Source organism: Amblyraja radiata, chromosome 8 (genome assembly GCF_010909765.2).
Source record: "Amblyraja radiata isolate CabotCenter1 chromosome 8, sAmbRad1.1.pri, whole genome shotgun sequence".
Classification (NCBI taxonomy): domain Eukaryota; kingdom Metazoa; phylum Chordata; class Chondrichthyes; order Rajiformes; family Rajidae; genus Amblyraja; species Amblyraja radiata.
This window is the reverse complement of record NC_045963.1, coordinates 59275889-59296575: the sequence shown is the minus strand read 5'-3', so window position 1 is coordinate 59296575 and position 20687 is coordinate 59275889. Positions and strand designations below refer to the sequence as shown.

The following is a 20687-nucleotide window of genomic DNA, read 5'->3' as shown; positions in this document are numbered from 1 at the left end:
CTGGCCCTTGCTTGGCCTCTTGCAAACACTGAGGTTTGGACAAGGATTCCACTGAGATCCTGCATTCCTCGTCTGTCGTTCACAACCTCAGTCACTAAGTTCATTCAAAACATTGATAGATTGGTGGATATTAATGGAATGAAAGGACTTGGAATGAGTGCAGGAAGCTGGCACCGAGGGAGACGACAGGGGTGGTGTAAATGGTAGCACCAGCTCCAGAGATGTGGGTCTGATCCCGATCTCCGGTTCCGTCTGTGCGGAGTTTGCAGATTCCCTCTGTGACAGCGTGGGTTTCCTCCAGGTGCGCTGGTTTCCTCTCACATCCCAAAGAAGTGTGTGTTGAATTGACTGCTGTAAGTTGTCCCTAATGTGCAGGTTGGGGGTAAAATCTGGGGGGAGTTGATGTGAAGGAATGTGGGGAGAAAAAAAATGGGAGCAGCGGAGGTTTAGTATAAATGGGAGCTTGATGGACGGCACAGACGTGATGGGCTGTGGGGCCCGTTTCTACGCTGTGTGACTCTATGACATCAGCTGTGATCTTGATGAATTGGGCATCAGGTTTGAATGGCTGAATGGTTTGTTCCTGCTACTAATTTGTATGCATTGTACACCTGATCAAGTGTTTTCTTAGATCGAGCACAGATATAAAGCAAGGAAATGTCAGGGATTTAATTGAACTGAAGCTGAATTGTGAGTCTGCAGCACCGTGGTGGCAGTGACTGAGTCATATGGAAATTAAAGAGTTTTAACTTCCTACGTCAGCTCCCATGGTATCCACCCCTGCAGCTGACTGGGGCAGAGGAAAGGGTTTGAGGGCCCTTGTGTTTGGACGGGTGCACCATATCCTCCAACTCTGCTGAGTCACCGCACTTCACTTCACTTCCTGACCTCCCTGTGGCAGAGCCATGCCAACCATGGGTTGCACAACACCCACCTGCACTGGCAATGTCAGGCAGCAGGTGGACTGTGCAGGTAGAACCGGGAAGGAGGCAGCTGAACCACTGGGAGAGGGAGAGAGAGAGGGAAGGAGAGGGGGAGAGGGAGGGTGGGAGAGAGGAAGGAAGAGAGAGAGAGATATGGCAAGAGTGGAGGGTGGGGGAAATAGAGGGGTAGAAGATGAGTGAGTAGAAAAGAGAGATGGAATGAAACAAAAGGGTATATAAAGAGAGAGGGCAGAGTAGGGAAAGAGGGGAGGAAAGAGCAGGGTGGATGGACAGCGGGAGATGAGGAAGAAGGGGAGATAGAAGGGATAGAAAAGGAGGTACAAAAGAGGGAATTACAAGAGGGTTTAAGGAAGAGGGGCAAAGGAATATGAGAGGGGGTAAGGCAAGGTACAGAGGGAGGGTAGGAAAGGGGAAGTGACAGGAAAGGGGCAAGAGACGGGACGGGGGGAAAGAGAGAGTTCTGGAGAAATAGCAAGAGCGGAGGGAGGGAATGACACAGAGAAGGAAGGAAAAGCATTAAAGTGGAGGGACTGAGATAAGGGAGAGGGAGAGAAGAGAGGGAGACAGGGAAGAGGGAAAGGTGAAAAGGAGAAAATGAGGAAGCAAAGAAATGAGTGTGTGTGTGTGTGTGTGAGAGAGAGAGAGAGTCATGATGATAAGCGAATGGAAAGAGGGGTGGAGAGAGTGATAGGGATAAAAAAGGAAATGAAGGGGCAGAAAGGGAGTGGGAGGGAAAGCCAGAGAAAGGTGGAATGGGGAAAGAGCACAGGCAATTTGTGCAGATATGTTCCTTTTCACCCAGAGTTTGTACTCGTGGGTCTAAATTCTCCTAATACAGTATTTCATTCATGGAATATTGTAGAATAAATACTGTTTTCAAATGCTGTGAATGGTGCCCTTTAGTTGAGGTTGTGCCAGTGCAGCATCCCCAGACAGTATGCGTAATTACTGACCGATTTAACTGTAAACACATCATTCTTTACAACCCCTCCGATGACAGCCTCAATGTTGACGTTTTGCTGCCCTGCTCAATCTCGGTGCTGTGCGCGGGCAATGCTGGCGAACCGGTCGATTGTCGGATAATCCCTCGGAGGGGCCCCGCAGCTATTTCTGTGCATGGATGTGCATCATCAGTGGGTATTTTCTCTGCTGATAAACTTGCATCAGTAGACTCTCCTCGCAGAACATTCCCCAGTTAGTGCTTGGCCCTTGATTGACGGTAGCCAGCCCAGAGCAGTGCACCTTCAAATAAGTGACCTCAGAGATCGGACAATGAAAGTTTCCAGGATGCTGTTGAATGATTAAAGATTAAAGTGGCCGCTGAGCCTGTAACACAGAGGTTGTCATTTTGCCGCTCCACAGAAAACGTCCAAGCCGTGGGTTTATAACAGGAGTCTCAGAAAGTGCTGCTATTCCACTGGACTGTAGAAACCGCCACTTTATGGACCCTTGAAGGTAACAGAATGGATTGATTTTCATGTTATTTTTTTGTGTGAGACCGATATACCTTTGTGCATTGGCAGTTCCACTTGTGTTAGTTTAAAATGTATCATTTAAAACAAATGTGTAACCTTCAAACTAATATATTTTGCCAACCTGTATTCCCGAGCTCACTGCGTGTTTTGTCGGCTCTGAGTAGATAAAAGCAGAATTGTAAATTGTGTCTGTAAATGTCGGTGTATTTTTACACATGCTGGTCTGATTCCATTGAACCTAGTGCACACTTTCGTAAGCTGCAAGGTACACGCTGTTTTGTGCTACTAAGGCAAAAAGGATATGCAATGTGCTATGTTTCCTGTGCTCTTGTTAACTGCACTAGAGTTGGTGAAAACATTTGTCGAATATATATTTTGTCAGAGGTGTTGAAATTCAGTGACGCTCATCTTTGATACAACTACAAGACTTGGTTGGTGGTCTGAAGCAGACTTCACATTGCATTGCATGCCCTTTACAACACGTGCATCATGTAGTCACTGTCACTTGCTATACTCAGTTGCGATAAAACACCCCTTGCTGGCACGTCAATGCATTAGATTCTGAGGGAGTTTAACAGGGTAAATGTTGGGTGGATGTTGCCCCTTGTGGGACCAGAGGGCACAGTCTCATGATAATGGGGCATCAAATTAAAGCTGAAATGAGGAAGGATTTATTCTCTTAAATGGGCTGTGAGTCTTTGAAATGCCTTCTCCCACAAAGCAGTGTGGACCGAATGTGTGAATATGTTCAAAGCTTGAGGTAGATGGAGTTTTAATCAGTACAGTAATTGAGGGTCGCCATGATAGGGCAGGGAAGTGGTGCTGAATGGTAGAGCTGGAGCGAAGGGCTGAATGGCCTCCTGCTTCTGTTACTTGTGTTGTTTTATGTTCTGTCACTGGCTCGGATCCCTCACTGGCTATTTCCAATCATCCAGACCGATAATGGTTCCTCAATATGTCCCGATGAGGAGAAGGTTTCTGCTACAGCCTGGTTCTGTCCTTGTCCAGCTGTCCTCAGGGTCTGTGTGCAGTCATCCCCAGGGTCAATCTAGACATCGCAAAGGTCTGTGTCCAGTGATCCCAGGGTCAGTTTGGTCATTGCGGGATCAGTGATCCACGGGATCAGTGTCCAGTCACATCTGGGTCAGTGTCTGATCATCCCTAGGATCAGTGTCCAGTCATCCTCAGGGTAAGTGCCTGGTCAACGCCAGGTTCAGCGCCCAGAGACACACACGGTCAGTCTGGCTATTCTAAGGGTCAGTGTCCATTGATCTCCAAGGTCAGCCTGGGCATTCCCAAGCTCAGTGTCCAATGAACCCCAAAGTCAGTTTGGTTACTCCCTGGTGTCCAATGATCCCCAGGGTCTGGGTCTAATGGTCCCCTGGGTCAGACTGGCAGCCCTCAGCATCTGGGTCCAATCATCCCCATGGTCACTGTTGGGTCATTCCCAGGGTCAGTTTCCGATGAACCCCAGGGTCAGTCTGAACCTCAGGATCAGTCTCCAATGATCCCCAGGGCCAGTCTGAACCTCGGGGTCAGTGTCCGATGATCCCCAGGTTTGGGGTTCGTTATGTGATGGAGTTATTGACATGCAGCATTTATCAACTCTGGTGAAGGTGCTTCCACAATGCTATCTGTGAAGGGGTTTCCGGATTTAGACCCTGTGACATGAAGGACTGGTGACATATTTCCATTTTAGGACGGTGTGTGACTTGGAGGGGAAGCTGTGAGCGGTGGTGTTCCTGTGCAGTCGCTGGCTTTGTTCCAGAGATCCCAGCATCCCAAGTTTGGGAGGTGCTGGTGAATTAGCTTGGTCGAGCAACTGCAGTGCATTTTACAGATGGTACATAGGAGGGTCTCTGTGCATCCATGGTTCGAAGGAAGTGAATGGGTGGAGTGATGGATGAGATACCAACGTTACCAATACCATTTTGCATTCCATTTGTTTTACATTACCTATTTGCCCGTCATCAATAATCCATAATGCCAATATAATCGTGGCCCATTTTTACCCCAGTCACTCCCTATTCTCCCCTCTACAAAAGTGTGAAAGCACATATCACATCTCTCTCAGATTCAGGAACAGCTTCTTCCTTAAAGTTGTCAGATTACGAAACAGTCCTCCCATAAGACAGGGTGTAGTCCCAATGTCCATAACTACCTCATTGGGAGCCATGTACATTTTTATCTGCTCTTACTCTGTAACTATAACACCATAACGTTGTAAGTCTATATTCTGCACTCTGGTATTTTTCTCTTTGCGCTATCTGCTGTACATATGTATCGGTAGATTGTAGTTGTGTATCGTATGATTCGACTGATTAGCATGCATGCAAAACTCTTCCCTATATGTCAGTACAGAACAATAATAAACCAATAGAAATATCAATAATTATTGCAAAGATAGACCCAAAGTGCTGGAGTAACTCAGCGGGTCAGGCATCATCTCTGGAGAAAAAGAATAGGTGACGTTTCGGGTCGGAAATCTTCTTCAGACTGATAGATAGAGAGGCCAGAACAAAACGGGGCCAGTAACAGATGACCTCAGGAAGGGTGGAGTTCATAATGGCTCATTGTTAGTTGGGGAAGATGTGCCAACAACAGGGATACAAGGATGCGAACAGTAAAACTAGTAAGACAACTAGGGTGTGGGAGGGGAGGGGGAGAGAGAAAGGGGGTGGGGCAGGGGAAGAAATGTAAGAGTTATTGGAAATGAGAGAAATCAACGTTGATACCGCTGGGTTGTAAGCTGTTCAAATGAAATATGAGGTGGAGTTCCTCCAATTTGCATGCGACCTTGATGGAGGAGGCCCAGCGATTATTGCATAGGTTCTTCTTTACCAAGACGACTGGTGATAGGTGCCTTCACCAACCATGGAGCCTTGGCTTCAGTATACAAGGCAGTGTTACTGGTTGTAGGTTGGTTTCTGTTGCTCAAGTATCTCCATCTGCCATGACCTGTGGCTATGAGTTATTCTCAATCCCCTCTCCAACTCCCCACGCACTCTTGCATTCACAGAGTGAAGGGGGCACTCAGCAACCGTTGAATTTTGTCAGCAATAGCTGGCAGTCAGAAAGCTCCTTGATGAGGGAAAGGAACTGAAGGGTTTCACAGAAGTATAATCAAATGTCACCACTTATTGGAATAAATTCAGGAATGGCACATGGCTATAATCGGTGGAGGAAAATGATAGGGAGTGGTGTCATCTGAAGTTTACAGAGACCGGTGTCACAGATGGAAGAGGTTATTGAGATGTGGTCCATGAGTTTGAGATATAAGTACCAGTGTAAATGTCAATGCTGGAAGAGATTGTCCAGAAGAGAGGTGCAGGCGAGAGTGGAGATTACAGAGCAAGGGGATGGTGCAAGGACAAGGAGGTTGCAGAAATAGTGAGGGGTCTAAGGGCTGGAAGAGGTTAGAAAGGTGGGGAGGGTGTCGTAGCTGACGGGATTACGGAGATAATGAGATAGTAGGGATTGGAAAATAATACAGAGATGGGGGCTGCAGGGGCTGGAGAAGGTTGATAGAGATAGGGAGGAGGGTGAGGACCGGAGGGGGGTTACAAAGTTCAGGAGGGGAGCTGGGCGGAGGTTTATAGAGAAGAGGGGAAATATAGAGGCTGGAGAGGTTTATAGAGAAATGGAGCTAAAGGAGGTTAGAGGGAATTCCGAGATCGGGGGAAGGTCCAGAGGCTAGAGTTGTATAGGGAGTAGTTTAGTGCTCATAGGGGGACAGGGTGGGGGGGACAGGGTGGGGGGGGGGGGAGGCTAAAAGAGAGAGGGAAGAGTATAGAGAGTGGAATAGGGTTACAGAGATATGGAGAGGTCCAGGGGCTAGATTATGGGGGTTGCAGAGGAAGTATGGTGCAGGGGGCATTTATGAGATAGGGAGAGATTCAGCGGTTGGAGGTGGTTATATAAATGATGGTGGCTGGTAGGTTTGAGGAGGGGTGGAGAAGGAAGTTGGGAGAGGAGCTAATTCATCATTTCACCTTGGCTGTGGTCATTATATTGCCCTGAGAGGCATCATTGAGAAAAAGTGGCTGAAAGACTGGCAATGTGTGTGTGCGCACCAGTGATAAGTGAACGTGGGCAACTGAACTGATGCCCACCAAAGCCCCTGCACCCTGTGATCTGAACGATTTAACAAGCTGGTAATGTTGCAGCTGTGTGTGAGTGAGTCAGACCCTTGAGCTGAACAGTTCATCCTTCCGCAGTGTGACATTAAGTGCCATCATCTTGAGATGCATTTTGTACTTGTTGAGAATTCCACTGCACTGTCGAGAGTGCTGCATTTTACTGGTAAATTGTGGCTTCATCTTCTCTCGGGATAGATCCCACGTAACAGGGTTCTCACTTAACTTTGTTTCCCCTGTTGCCAGCCGGGCAACCGTGGCAGCTTTTTACGTTGCCAAACGACAGTTTAGGTGGTCATTTAAGACCGTTTGCATGACACGTGCGATAATGTGCTCGGACGAAGTGCGCAGTTACCAGTCGGAATTATGCTCAATGAAGCATTCACATATTATTTCTGCTTCAAATAAAGTCACAAACTAAACATATTCACCAATCAAGACATGATATATACCACAATGACATGCAGCAAAATTATAAAACAGTATCTCAACTCTTTTTACACATTGCAATTAATGCAATTTCTATTAGTTCTTTCCACTTCCAAACAAAAATGTGGTTGGGTTATTCAGCGTATGATCAACATGTGTCAATAAATCCTGGACCATGGTAACATATTTGCTTAACCATGCACACTACAGATTGATGCAAGCATGTTTTCTGTGAAGGACCGAAAATTACCATGACATGGCCATAGCATGGGTCGTTATTGCTATTGGTACCGAAACACTCTCGCTTCCCACAAAACCGACTATACCCACCTGACTATACCCATCTAACTGCAGCAAATGTTCTTTGGGTAATATGTTTAAAGGTGTCAAAACGCCACATTACCGGACTGGTTGAGAAGGCAATCGGGGCGGAATGGATGGATTGAGGCAGGTGAATTAGTACGTGTTGGTTGGAGTATGTAAAATTGTGAGGGGAAAGCACGGGGGATGCCAGTGGTGTTGAATGGGGGGGGGGAGGGGATCAGTACAGGATGAATGTGAGGGATCAGTACAGGACAAATGGGCGGATCAGTACAGGATGAATGGGGGTAGACAAAAGTGCTGGCGAAACTCAGCGGGTGAGGCAGCATCTATGGAGCGAAGGAAATAGGCAACGTTTCAGGTCGAGACCCTTCTTCAGACTGTTCCCCCATTCTTCTTGAATGGGGGGATCAGTACAGGATGGATGGGGGGTGGATCAGCGCAGGATGAATGGGGGGTTCAGTACAGGATGAATGGCGGGGGGGGTCAGTACAGTGTGGATCGGACGGTCTGTGCAGGATGAATGGGGGATCACTACTGGATAAATGAGGGGATCAGTACAGGATGAATGGTGGGGATCAGTACAGGATGAATGGTTGGGATTTGTAAAAGATGAATGCGGGATCAGTATAGGATGAATGGGAGATCAGTATAGAATGAATGGGGAATTGGTACAGGATGAATGAATGGGGAATTGGTACAGGATGAATGAGGGGATCGGTACAGGATGAATGGGGAGGATCAGTAAAAGATGAATGGTGAGCACTACAGGATGGATGGGGAGATCGGTGCAGAGTAAATGGAGGGTGGGTCAGTACAGGATGAATGGGGGGATCAGTGCATGATGAATGGAGGAGAAGTGCAGGATGGATGTGAAGGGGGTGAAGTACAGGATGAATTGGGGGACCAGTGTAGGATGAATGGGGAGTGGCAGGATAATCAATGCGAGGTGGATAGGGTGATCAGCGCAGGATGAATAGATGGGGAATGGGGAGGGGAGCACAGGGGATGTCAGTGATGACTGAATAGAGCCGGGAATAGGGATCAGTGCGGGATGGAGAGGAGGGGTCTCAGGATAAGGGGGGGGGTGGAGGGGGGCATACAAGAGAGAGAGAGAGAGAGAGAGGGGAGGTGGGGAGGAAGGAAGGTCAGCGCTCCTCGGACAACATGGCGGCTGCCTTGGCCATCCCTGTCCACCACCAAGTGCCGCCGCCAAAGGGGGAGGCGGTTGGGATCTCCTCGCCACCGCCTCCCCTCCTCCACCAGCCAACAGCAAGGTGCGTGGCCGAGCGGTGAAGCTCAAAGATCCTATAGCTATAGGATCTTTGGTGCAGCTGCTTCAGACGGTGGAAGGAGGTTCAAGGTGAAGGCGAAAAGATTTAATAGGAATCTGAGGGGTAACTTTTTCATACAAAGGGTGGGGGGTGTATGGAACAAACTGCCAGATGTGGTCGTTTAGGCTGGAACTCTCCCAACGTTTAAGAAACAGTTGGACAGGTACATGGATAGCATAGGTTTGGAAGGATATGGATCAAGCGCAGGTGGGTGGGACTAGTATAGCTGGGACATGTTGGCCGGGGTGGGCACGTTGGGCTGAAGGGTCTGTTTCCACACTGTATCACTTTAGGAAAATGTTGTTTTCCGTGCTGCCCTGCCCGTAGTTTGTGATCGGATTATCTCCCATTGCTAATTTGTGGGATCTTGCTGTGTACGACGGCGTCCCTTGGATTTCCCACACTGCAGCAGGAAATACACATCGCAGACTTCCACTTTGGCCAGGACGTCCCGAGATGGAATGACAGTCCCAACAAAGGTACAGGTGGCCACTTTCAGTACGAATGAAGGTTTGTCGTTCAGATAGAAGTGGCATAATCTATGTGTCATAAAACCAAAGAGTTCCACCCACAATCTGTCTGTCTGTGTCACGACAGAGCTATTTCTGTGCAGTGTCACGTATGAGGTTGGTCTTTAGAATGAATCTAGATCTGTTTACAGTGTAGTCTTGCTGCAATTTTTCCTTCTACTATCAATGTGTACATGCTACAGCACGGAAGCAGCCACTTCAACCCACGGAATCCATGCTGCATATTCTCACCAACTCTTCCCCCCCACCCCCCCCCCCCCCCCCCCCCCCCCCAGTTCTACTGCTCAATGTATGTCACTAAGTAACCTACCAAAGTACACATCTTTGGGATGTGGGAGGAAGCCGGAGTACCCGGAGGGTATCCATAAGGGGCAGGAGTAGAATTAGGCCATTTGGCCCATCGAGTCTATTCCCCCATTCAATCATGACTGATCTATCTCTCCCATTTAACCCCATTCTCCTGCCTTCTCTCCATAACCTCTGATACCTGTACTACAAAGAGTAGGGATTAACGAGTCCCTTTCAGAATGGCAGGCAGTGACGTGGGGTACCGCAAGGCTCGGTGCTGGGACCGCAGCTATTTACAATATACATCAATGATTTGGATGAAGGGATTCAAAGTAACATTAGCAAATTTGCAGATGACACAAAGCTGGGTGGCAGTGTGAACTGTGAGGAGGATGCTATGAGAATGCAGGGTGACTTGGACAGGTTGGGGGAGTGGGCAGATGCATGGCAGATGAAGTTAAATGCGGATAAATGTGAGGTTATCCACTTTGGTAGCAAAAACAGGAAGGCAGATTACTATCTAAATGGCGTCAAGTTGGGAAAAGGGGAAGTACAACGGGATCTGGGGGTCCTTGTACATCAGTCTATGAAAGTAAGCATGCAGGTACAGCAGGCAGTGAAGAAAGCGAATGGCATGTTGGCCTTTCTAATAAGAGGAATCGAATATAGGAGCAAAGAGGTCCTTCTGCAGATGTACAGAGCCCTGGTGAGATCACACCTGGAGTATTATGTGCAGTTTTGGTCCCCTAATTTGAGGAAGGACATTCTTGCTATTGAGGGAGTGCAGCATAGGTTTACAAGGTTAATTCCGGGGATGGCGGGACTGTCATATGACGAGAGAATAGAGCAGCTGGGCTTGTACACTCTGGAGTTTAGAAGGATAAGAGGGGATCTCATTGAAACATATAAGACTGTTAAGGGCTTGGGCACACTAGAGGCAGGAAACATGTTCCGATGTTGGGGGATTCCAGAGCCAGGGGCCACAGTTTAAGAATAAGGAGTAAGCCATTTAGAACGGAGACGAGGAAACACTTTTTCTCACAGAGAGTGATGAGTCTGTGGAATTCTCTGCCTCAGAGGGCAGTGGAGGCGGATTCTCTGGATGCTTTCAAGAGAGAGCTAGATAGGGTTCTTAAAGATAGCGGAGTCAGGGGATAAGGGGAGAAGGCAGGATCAGGGTACTGATTGGGGATGATCAGCCATGATCACATTGAATGGCTGGCTCGAAGGGCCAAATGGCCTACTACTGCACCTATTGTCTATTGTCTAATCAAAAATCTATCAATCTCAGACTTAAAAATATCCGCTGACTTGGCCTCTACAGCCTACTGAAGCTGGGTCTCTGGGTCTGCGAGGCAGCAGTTCTACCCGCTGCACCACTGTGTTTTTTCATGTAAAAACCTGGAACCTACAATCCCTAATGGGATTCATTTGATCCACAGCACGTTGAAGAGTTTCTGAGATGGATGAGAGGATACCTTGTTCACACAGTACTGTGCATGCTGCAGGTTTCTGGCAAATTGGGTTTTCTTGCCTTGAATGGCGAAGGGTCATGACCTCAAGCCCGATGATGAAATTGGGCAGTTGCACAGGCTAGTGTGTTGGAGTGTGGGAGGGGTGTTGAGATGGGACGGGGCAGGGCAAGGGTCAAGTTATATCAGAACTTGCCATCTGAAGTTGTACAATTCCATTTCTGCTAATGGTGAAGGCACAGGCATTTTGTAAAAAGAGAGTAATGTGGCAAGGTATGAACCGAGAGCAGGAATGAGCCTGAGAGCCACATGAATCTGTTCGCCAGTAAATAAGGCTGACCCAATCATGGGTCGTCTATGGGCGGCACGGTGGCGCAGTGGTAGAGTTTCTGCCTTACAGTGCCAGAGTCCCGGGTTCGACCCTGACTACGGGTGCTTGTCTGTATGGAGTTTGTACATTCTCCTCGTGATCTGCGTGGGTTTTCTCTGGGATCTCCGGTTTCCCCGCACACTCCAAAGACGTACAGGTTTGTAGGTTAATTGGCTTGTTATAATTGTAAATTGTAAATTGTCCCTAATGTTTGTAGGATGGTGTTAGTGTGCGGGGATCGCTGGTCGGTGTGGATTCGGTGGGCCGCACTGTACCTCTGAATTAAACTAATCACTTTCCTGTTTTTTGTTTTGACAATGATCAGCCTCCACTGTATTGGAATCCAACTTTTCGAAAATAAATTATTCCTCCTCATCTTCAAGCCAACCACGTATTTTCACTGAAAGTTGCTGAGTTTGAGCTCGCCCTATGAGGGGAAACCATACTAACAGCATATCCTCCGTCAAGCCTTCTTGTGCTTCAGTTAGATCACTAATTATTTTAAATTCCAATGTGCACAGTCCCAATTTTCTTAATATTTCCTCATTCCTGGTGCCCAATTGGAATTTAAGAATTTTCCAATATCTCATTGCACGTAGCAAACAGGGGCTTGGCCCAAATAACAATGGGTGGAATCATTAGTCATGACAGCTTAAGAATGGGTGGCACATTGACACATTGGTAGAACTGTTGCCTCACAGCTCCAGCTACCCAGGTTCAATCCTGACCCCCGGCGCTGGCTGTGTGGAGTTTGCCCACTCTCCCTTTGACCACGTGAGTTACCTCCAGGTGCTCCGGTTCCCTCCCACATCAGACATCTAGATTGGTGTGTTCATAGAGTCATAAAATCACACAGCAGGCCCTTCAGCTCAACATGTCTACACCGACCAACATGTCCCATCTACACTAGTCCCATCTTCCGGCATTTGGCCCATATCCGTTCAAACCTATCCTATCCCTGTACCCGTCTGTTTGTTTATTAAACGTTGCGATAGGCCCTGCCTCAACTACCTCCTCTGGCATCTCGTTCCATACACCCACCACACTTTGCGTGAAAAAGTTACCTCTCAGATTCCTAACAAATCTTTCCCCTTTAAACCTATGTCTCTGGTGCTTGATTCCCCTACTGTGGGCAAGAGACTCTCTGCTTCCACCCAATCTATTCCTTTCATGAATTTATATACCTCTATAAGCCTTCCTCATGCTCCTGCACTGCAAGGAATGGAGTCCTGCTCAACCTCTCCCTATAGCTCAGACCCTCGAGTTCTGACAACATACTCGTAAATCTTCTCTGTACCCTTTCCAACTTGACAATATCCCAGCGGCATGAACATTGACTTCTCCAATTTCCGGTAGCCCTTGCTGTCTCCTCCCCTTCTCAGCCCTCTGGCTCCTCCTCTTCCTTTCTTCTACCCGCCCCCCCACATCAGTCTGAAGAAGGGTTTCGGCCCGAAAGGTTACCTATTTCCTTCGCTCCATAGATGCTGCCGCACCCGCTGAATTTCTCCAGCACTTTTGTCTACCTTTGACAATATCTTTCTTGTAACATGGTGCCCAGAACTGAACACAATGCTCTAAATGTGACCTCACTAATGTCTTGTATAACTGCAACTTGCAAAATGGAGGGAGGGGGGAAGGAGGAGGAGATAGAACAAAGGAGGACCTGGCGTGGAATACTTTATAACTTTGTTGGTGCGCTTTATGTGACGACTTTTTGCATACTTTTGGTATGCGAAACAAAGAACTTCACTGTGACTTAGTATTAATTATTTAATTCATTCATTCATTCAACATGACCTCCCAGCTTCTATACTCAATTAATTGCCCCTCATGAACAGGTGAGTAGTAAAATTGTGAGATCTTTAACATAGAAGCTAGAACAGTACAGCACAGGAACAGGTCATGTATATACAGCCAGCTGATGACTCAATAAATAACGTGTTTATTAAGTCATCAGCTCTGCCCAGTAAGGGTGTGGAATGAGTTCACTAGTCTTCAATCAATTTCACTTCCCTGTCCTGAGGGAGAGAATGAATGGCCTTTTATGTCAGACTTTTTCAGAGTTTGAGGAACCCCTGGTGTACTTGCAGCCAGTGAGTTGTTTTCTGAGTCATAAGTCATACAGCACAGGAACAGGACTTTCAGCCCATGCCGATCAAGATGGCTGTCGGAAGGGAGAGTGCACGCCGGCGCGGTTTGGCTGCCGCTGCTCTCTCTTCACATTGTGTTTTTGATTTCAAGATTCAAGATTCAAAAAGTTTATTGCCATGTCAACAAGTTGATAGGAATGTGTCTTGGTTCGCTCTCAGACAGATACAATACAGTACAATACAACCACCACATACACCACAATAAATAATACAGACAATACCGTACGAAGGACAATATATACAGGAAGGACAATACCCAGCAGCGTCATGTTAAGCGTAAGTGCAAGTGCAAAAGAAAGTGCAAAGTGATTAGTGCAAATTCAAATATCTGATGGCTTGGAGGTAGGTGCTGTCTCTGAAGCGAGATGTTTTACTTTTAATGCTTCTATATCTCCTTCCTGATGGGAGGAGATTAAAGAGGTAATGTGCCGGGTGAAAGTGGTCTGCTATGATTTTTTTGGCCTTTCTGGTGAGTCTTGTTGAGTAAAGTGATGTCACTGAGGGAAGTCTGCTGCAACCGATGATCTTAGAAGCTCGGCGCACTATTCTCTCCAGCCGAATCTTATCCTGCGAGGTTGTGTGACCATACCAGACAAGCATGGAGAATGTGAGTATGCTTTCTATGGTAGACCTATAGAAGTGGGTCATGGCTAGTCGACTGACCCTGAATTTTTTGAGCTGCCGCAGGAAGTAGAGTCGCTGGTGGCACTTACTGATTATGAGACTGGTGTTGAGCTCCCATGATAGGGATTGATGTATGGTGGTCCCAAGGAACTTAAAGGAGGTGACCCTCTCAACCACCTCTCCATTGATGAAGAGAGGGTGGAGGGGGGTGGCCTTCTTTCTGAAATCAACAACCAGCTCCTTAGTTTTTGAGATGTTAAGTATGAGGTTGTTGTTCTCACACCAACTTACTAGCTCCTCTACTTCACTACGGTAAACGGTTTCGATGTTATTGGTAATAAGACCTGCCACAGATGTGTCATCTGCAAACTTAAATAACAAGACAGAGTCAGAGTGTGAACAGCAAAAATGTGTGTATACAGAGTACAGAAGAGGTGATAAAACGCAACCCTGAGGGGCGCCGATGTCCAGGAACCTAGCCAGTGAGACATGGTTACCAATTTTTACCACCTGTTTTCTGTCACATAGAAAACTATAGATCCATTTACATAGAGATGAGTTGACCCCCAGTTCCTGTAAAGTGTGTATCAACTTTACAGGAACGATGGTATTAAAGGCGGAGCTAAAATCCACTAAAAGAATACGAGCATATGTGGATCTGGATTCCAGGTGTTGGAGGATGGAGTGCACACAGAGGGACACTGCATCATCTACACTTCTGTTGGCTCTGTAGGTTTTTGTCTTTGGATCGAATTCTGTCTTTAATTTGTGTATTGGTGATGCCTTTATTATTTATTTTATTCTGATTATATGTTTTTTTACTCTTGTTAATTTCTGTAAGGTGGCCTTGAGACTTTTGAAAGGCGCCCACAAATAATTTTTTTAATTATTATTATTATTATTATTATTATTATCTGTGTATTTTTACAATACTGCACACAAAAATGTGACAAAGGGGATCAAATTTCAAATTCCTTCAAAAAAGTTGACAAGCAATTTATTGGGTTCATGACTAATATAGTATCAACAAAAAAATATGAAAAGATAGCACATTGATGGCAAGTTTCTGAAAATGGCATACACAAATACATTTTGTGTAACGGTTGTCGCATGGTGTTCACCAGCGACTTGGTTGGCACAGTAAGTGCATGTATTTCTTATTCCTTTTTATGTTTACGAATACCACATGGAACAATAAAATTGCAAACACCATTTCCACTTCATTCACCTGATCATGTAGTAGAATATTGTATCCATCTGAGTGGACACCGCAATGCGTGTTACACATCATACACACAAACGTACGTTGCGGTGGACACTAAAAGGTTTGGTGTCCCAGAAAACTAACGTTACATTATTAGCGAAAACCAAACATTTTCACTAATGTGATCTAAACGGAACATTACCTTATGGATTTGAGCTACCGATGGCCGATGATTCGTCAGAACGTTTGATTTGGGCTGATTTTTTTTAGTAAGTAAAATGTTTCCGTAACGGTTGCTGCGGAGCTTCCCGAAGTTGACATGAAGGAATGAAGTTAGCGACTTGGTCCGTACAAAAGGTAAATAAGAGACAGTGCATTGCCAAATTGAAGATTGGATCAGTTTCTTAGTTTTGATGACCAATTTATGTCCAAAAAATATTTGTAATTGATTTTAAAAAGTCGGAAAATATATCATAAACGGTCGTTGTGCTTTTGACACCACGATGTTTTTGATATATTAAATTGGAAAATAAGAAAAAATAATTAACTCGCTCAAAAATCACTACAACCATAGGATACCTCATTGTGTTTTTGGAAAGCATTAGAGGTTTGGAGTCTCCGTGATTTAACTTACGGAGGTACCGACCCGATAACGGCCATTGTGACAATGGACACCAAGCACAACGACCGTTACAGGATCTTTACTGTACAGTATTATCTTTATGTTACTGTATTTTTCTCTTGGTATTGATGAAGATATTTCCCGAGATCATTATCAAAACGTATATGCATGAGGGACCATATGAAGTATATTTATGAATTAAATATTCATGACTAAATGTGGCAGCGTTTTTAATGTCACATTTTTGGTGTCCAAATTGGTGGTAAAACAATGAAGATTTGTCTGTCATGAAAAAAGTTTTTGACTTTCGGTCTTGGAAATTGCCTAACTTATATCTGTTATTTATAATGTTTTACGTGATGGGTAGATTTTTGGTAAGAACAGTGTATTGGTGTAAAAAACTGAATAATAATCATGTTCCTCAAAATCTCTCCAGTATTGTAAAAATACACTTCTATACTAATCCCATTTATCAGCATTCACTGTGTAGCTCTCAATTACTCATTGATTTAAGTCTGCATCAAGGAATTGAGGGAAATGAGTGGTGATGTGTCAGACCATATCTGAATTATAAAAGGGGAGGTGCGAACAGTCTTAAAGAATATTAAGGGGGATAAATCCCCAGGGTCTGACCAAGCAAATCCTTGGGCATTGAGGGAAGTTCGGGAAGAAATTTGCTGGAGTTCTGTCAGAGGTATTTGCGTCATCTGGGCAGCATGGTGGTGCAGCAGTAGAGTTGCTGCCGTACAAGGCTTGCAGTACCGGAGATCTGGGTTCGATCCCGACTACGGGTGACCGTATAGGTTTTCTCCGAGATCTTCGTTTTCCTCCCCCATTCCAAAGATGTACAGGTATGTAGGTAAATTGGTTTGGTGTATCTGTAAATTGGTCCTAGTGTGTGTAGGATAGTGTTAATATGCAGGGTTTGCTGGTCGGCGCGGACTTGACGGTTTTCATGCTGTATCTCTAAACTAAACTAAAACTAAATCTTTAGCCATACAAAAGGTACCGGAAGTCTGGAATGTGTCAAATGTTCTACCTTTTATAAGTGGGGCTGCAAGGACAAGCCAGGGAACATCAGATTGGTGAGCCTGACGAGTCTGTGATTGCTAAATTACCGGAGTGGATTCTGAGGGACAGGATCTACCAGCATGTGGACAACAAGGGCTGACAAAGGTTGGTCAACATGGGAAAGCATACCTCTCAAATTTGGAAGAATTCACCAAGAGGAGCAATGAGGACAGGACATAGACACAAAATGCTGGAGTAACTCAGTGGGTCAGGCAGCATCTCCGGAGAAAAGGAATAGGTGATGTTTCGGGTCTAGACCCTTCATCAGGCGGGTGATGAAGGGTATCGACCCGAAACATCACCTATTCCTTTTCTCCGGAGATGCTGCCTGATCCACTGAGTTACTCCAGCATTTTGTGTGTATCTTTGGTGTAAACTCGCATCTGCAGTTCCTTTTTACACATTGACAATGGACATTGTCTACATGGAGTTCATCAAGGTCTTTCTCATGGTCCAGGATAGTAGGTTAGTGGGAGAGATCACATGGAATCCAGGGTGAACAAGGTAACCGGATTCAAAATTATTTGGCGGTAGGAGTCAGATGGTGGGCATGGACGGTTGTTTTTCAAATTGGAGGACATTGACCAGTGGTGTGTCACAGTCATCTGTGTTGGGTCCACCGTTGTTTGTTATTAGTGTTAACAATTTGGATGACAAAGCAGTTAATGTAGCTAGTAAATTTGCAGATGAGGCTCTATAAGGCACTGGTCAGACTGCATTTGGAGTTTTGTGAGCAATTTGCACAACATACCTGAGGAAGGATGTGCTGGCTCCGGAGAGGATCTAGAGGAGGTTTACAAGAATGATCCCAGGAATTAGTGGAATGATCCTAGGAATGAATGGGTTAACATATGATGAGCGTTTGACTGCATTGGGCCCATACTCGCTGGAGTTTAGAAGAATGAGGGGGGACCTCATTGAAACTTATCGAATAGTGAAAGGCTTGGATAGAGTGGATGTGGAGAGGATGTTTCCACTAGTGGGAGAGTCTCGGACTAGAGGTCATAGCCTCAGAATTAAAGGACATTTCTTTAAGAAAGAAATGAGGAGGAATTTCTGTAGTCAGAGGGTGGTGAATCTGTAGAATTATTTGCCACAGTAGGATTTAGAGGCCATCAATGGAAATTATTAAGGCAAAGATAGATAGATTATCGATTAGTATAGGTGTCAAGGGTTATGGGGAGAAGGCAGGAGAATGGGGTTACGAGGGAGAGATAGATTAGCCATGATTGAATAGCGGAGTAGACTTGATGGGCCAAATGGCCTAATTCTGCTCCTATCACTTACATCCTTAAGACCTATGACACTGAAGTTGGTAGTATAGTGGACAGTGAAGAAGGCTATCTAAGTTTACAAATGGATCTGGTCACCTCGGGACAGGGGCCAAGGAATGGCAGATGGAATTTAACTCTGGCAAGTGAGAGGTGTGGCATTTTCATAAGTCAACCAGGTCAGGACTTACAATGTAAATGGTTGGGCCCTGCAGAGTGCTGTAGAGCAGTGAGGCCTGGGGATACGTGTACACTGTTCCCTGAAAGTGGTGACACAAGTCAACAAGGTGATAAAGGGGGCATTTGGTATGCTTATCTTCATTGGCAAGGATACTGAGTACATGAGCTGAGGTGTCATACTCCAGCTGTAGAAGACGTTGGTGAGATATTTTGAGTAATGTGTGCAATTCTGGTCAGCCTGTTATCGGAAAGATGCAGCTAAACTAGAAAGGATGCAGAAAAAGATGCACCAGGATGTTACCAAGTCTTGAGAGCTTGAGTTGTATGGATGACTGGATTTTCTTTTCCTTGGAACATTGGAGGCTGAGGCGTGATCTTATAAAGGTATAGAAAATCACGAGAGACATAGATGAGGTGAATGGTCACCGTCATCTTCTCAGGATAGTGCAGTCCAGAACTACAGGGACTATCCCACCAGACGAGGGCCCATCATCTGGGAACTCTTACCTCTGCATCATCTCTGCCTTCGGAGGGCATGCAGGGAAAACCAAAGCAGCTGTAATGTGTTGTTTTATTCAGGAACATGTGAGTGTTCCCCTCAATGCATTTCACAGGATGAATCATCTTTGATACAGATCACTCTGGTTACATAGGACTGGTAGAAATATGACAAATTGCTGTTTCCTCCTAACAGCGCATGCCCCTCTTTTATCCAGCCTCTTATATCATCGTCGGTGAAACCAGTTCAGACCAGGCAATTTGGTGTCCCCACTGATTCAGACATCAAGAGCAGGGCCAGCTGTACAAGCTGAGACACGTAGAACTTTGTGATCCTGCTCAGCCTCATTCTATGCAAGAATCTTTCCTTCAGTATCCTACATAGGGAATGTAACATGGCAGCAAACACACTGCATGCACGCATGGGTTTATACAGTCAGTGATGCACATTCAGACAGCACAGACGCATGCAGATACAATGCACAGACACCACCTAAGTGTTGCATCAAAACTATATTCTTTGTATATTATTGCGACCTGCAACCACCAGGTTGAAGTTGCAGTTGAAGAACTTATTTCAACACAAGTGTTATGGCTTTTTCCCAACTTTCTCTGACCTCGAGTTAATCCTGCCTGAAAAGAATTCATCTCGATTCGCACTAGTGGATTTTATTTAGTTGAAATGAAATGTTTTGTTGCTATTCCATAGCACCTACTCTTCAAAGGTAGATATAATATCAGTTCTTGCCACTGGAAGGCGTAATCCCACCCCAGGGCCCAAGCACTTGTGCGGGACGAAGGAAGCACTGCGAACTTTCAGGTGAGACCTTAAATCAAGGCACGATCTGACCTCTCAGATAAATGTGAAGGGTGGCAGGCACTTCCTTAAAGGAGCAAGGGACTTTTCCATGGAATTTCACACGGGATGCTTACAAGGGTTCTGCCACTCTATGTTCTCCAGAGATGCTGCCTGATCCACTGAGTTACTCTTGTGCTTTGTGTCCTATTTTGCAAACCAGCATCTGCAGTTCCTTGTTTCGACATTCTATCATCAATGCATGTCTGCTCTTCCTTTCCTCATCCGCAACTTTGCATTTGAGTACATGCTTACACTCGGAAAAGCAAGAAAGCGAGAGAGTTATGAGGCTTTGATACGTACTTCCATCAAATTTAAATCAGTTGTTAATTTACCATGATTAAGCAGCAGAGTGGCAGTTCCTTGAAAGCAACCCTTGCAAACTAGCAGCCAAAACTAGTGGCAGCCTTGGGATGCGGTCATGGGTTGACTAATGGTCACACTTGCTTATTAGGCATTACTTAATGCGTTACATACACAATGCCAATGCAAACCTGGGCTCGCAGGCTGATTACATTAAGTTGTGGCTCGAAGCACAAAACGGCAAATATCAAAAATACAATAATGAAGCATGAAAATGTTCTTGAGGATTAATTGCTTTCAGGAAGAAAGTCCTCAGTGTTTCAAGAATACACACATCGGCTCTTGCCATCTTCAACCTTTACTGGTGCAGACAGGTTTCACATTTAGCAGAGGCTCATTAAGCTCCTATAAAGCATTAAGGGAATATAATCTGTGGCTCCAGGTTATATTCAGCTTTACTCAGAAGATACTAAGGATACCTCTTCTGTTCGCTCTTGCTATGTTCTTTCTTAGTTTAGTTTAGCAACGGACAACCGACTATGAGTATCAAATGCAGATGTAGTAAGGTTTGCAAGAACAGCCGAGGCCTGAAGATTCACCAGACCCGGA

General features: G+C 45.6%; 1 protein-coding gene across 6 annotated transcripts in view; it reads left to right on the top strand.

The window, feature by feature from the left end:
• The window catches only part of hivep2 (HIVEP zinc finger 2), a 241941-nt gene that overhangs the window by 87675 nt on the left and 133579 nt on the right, over positions 1-20687 (top strand). For all 6 annotated transcript variants that reach the window (XM_033026034.1, XM_033026035.1, XM_033026037.1 and 3 more), the window contains one exon: positions 2307-2399. The gene's annotated coding sequence lies outside the window, so the exon portion shown is untranslated. The remainder of the gene's footprint in view (positions 1-2306; positions 2400-20687) is intronic.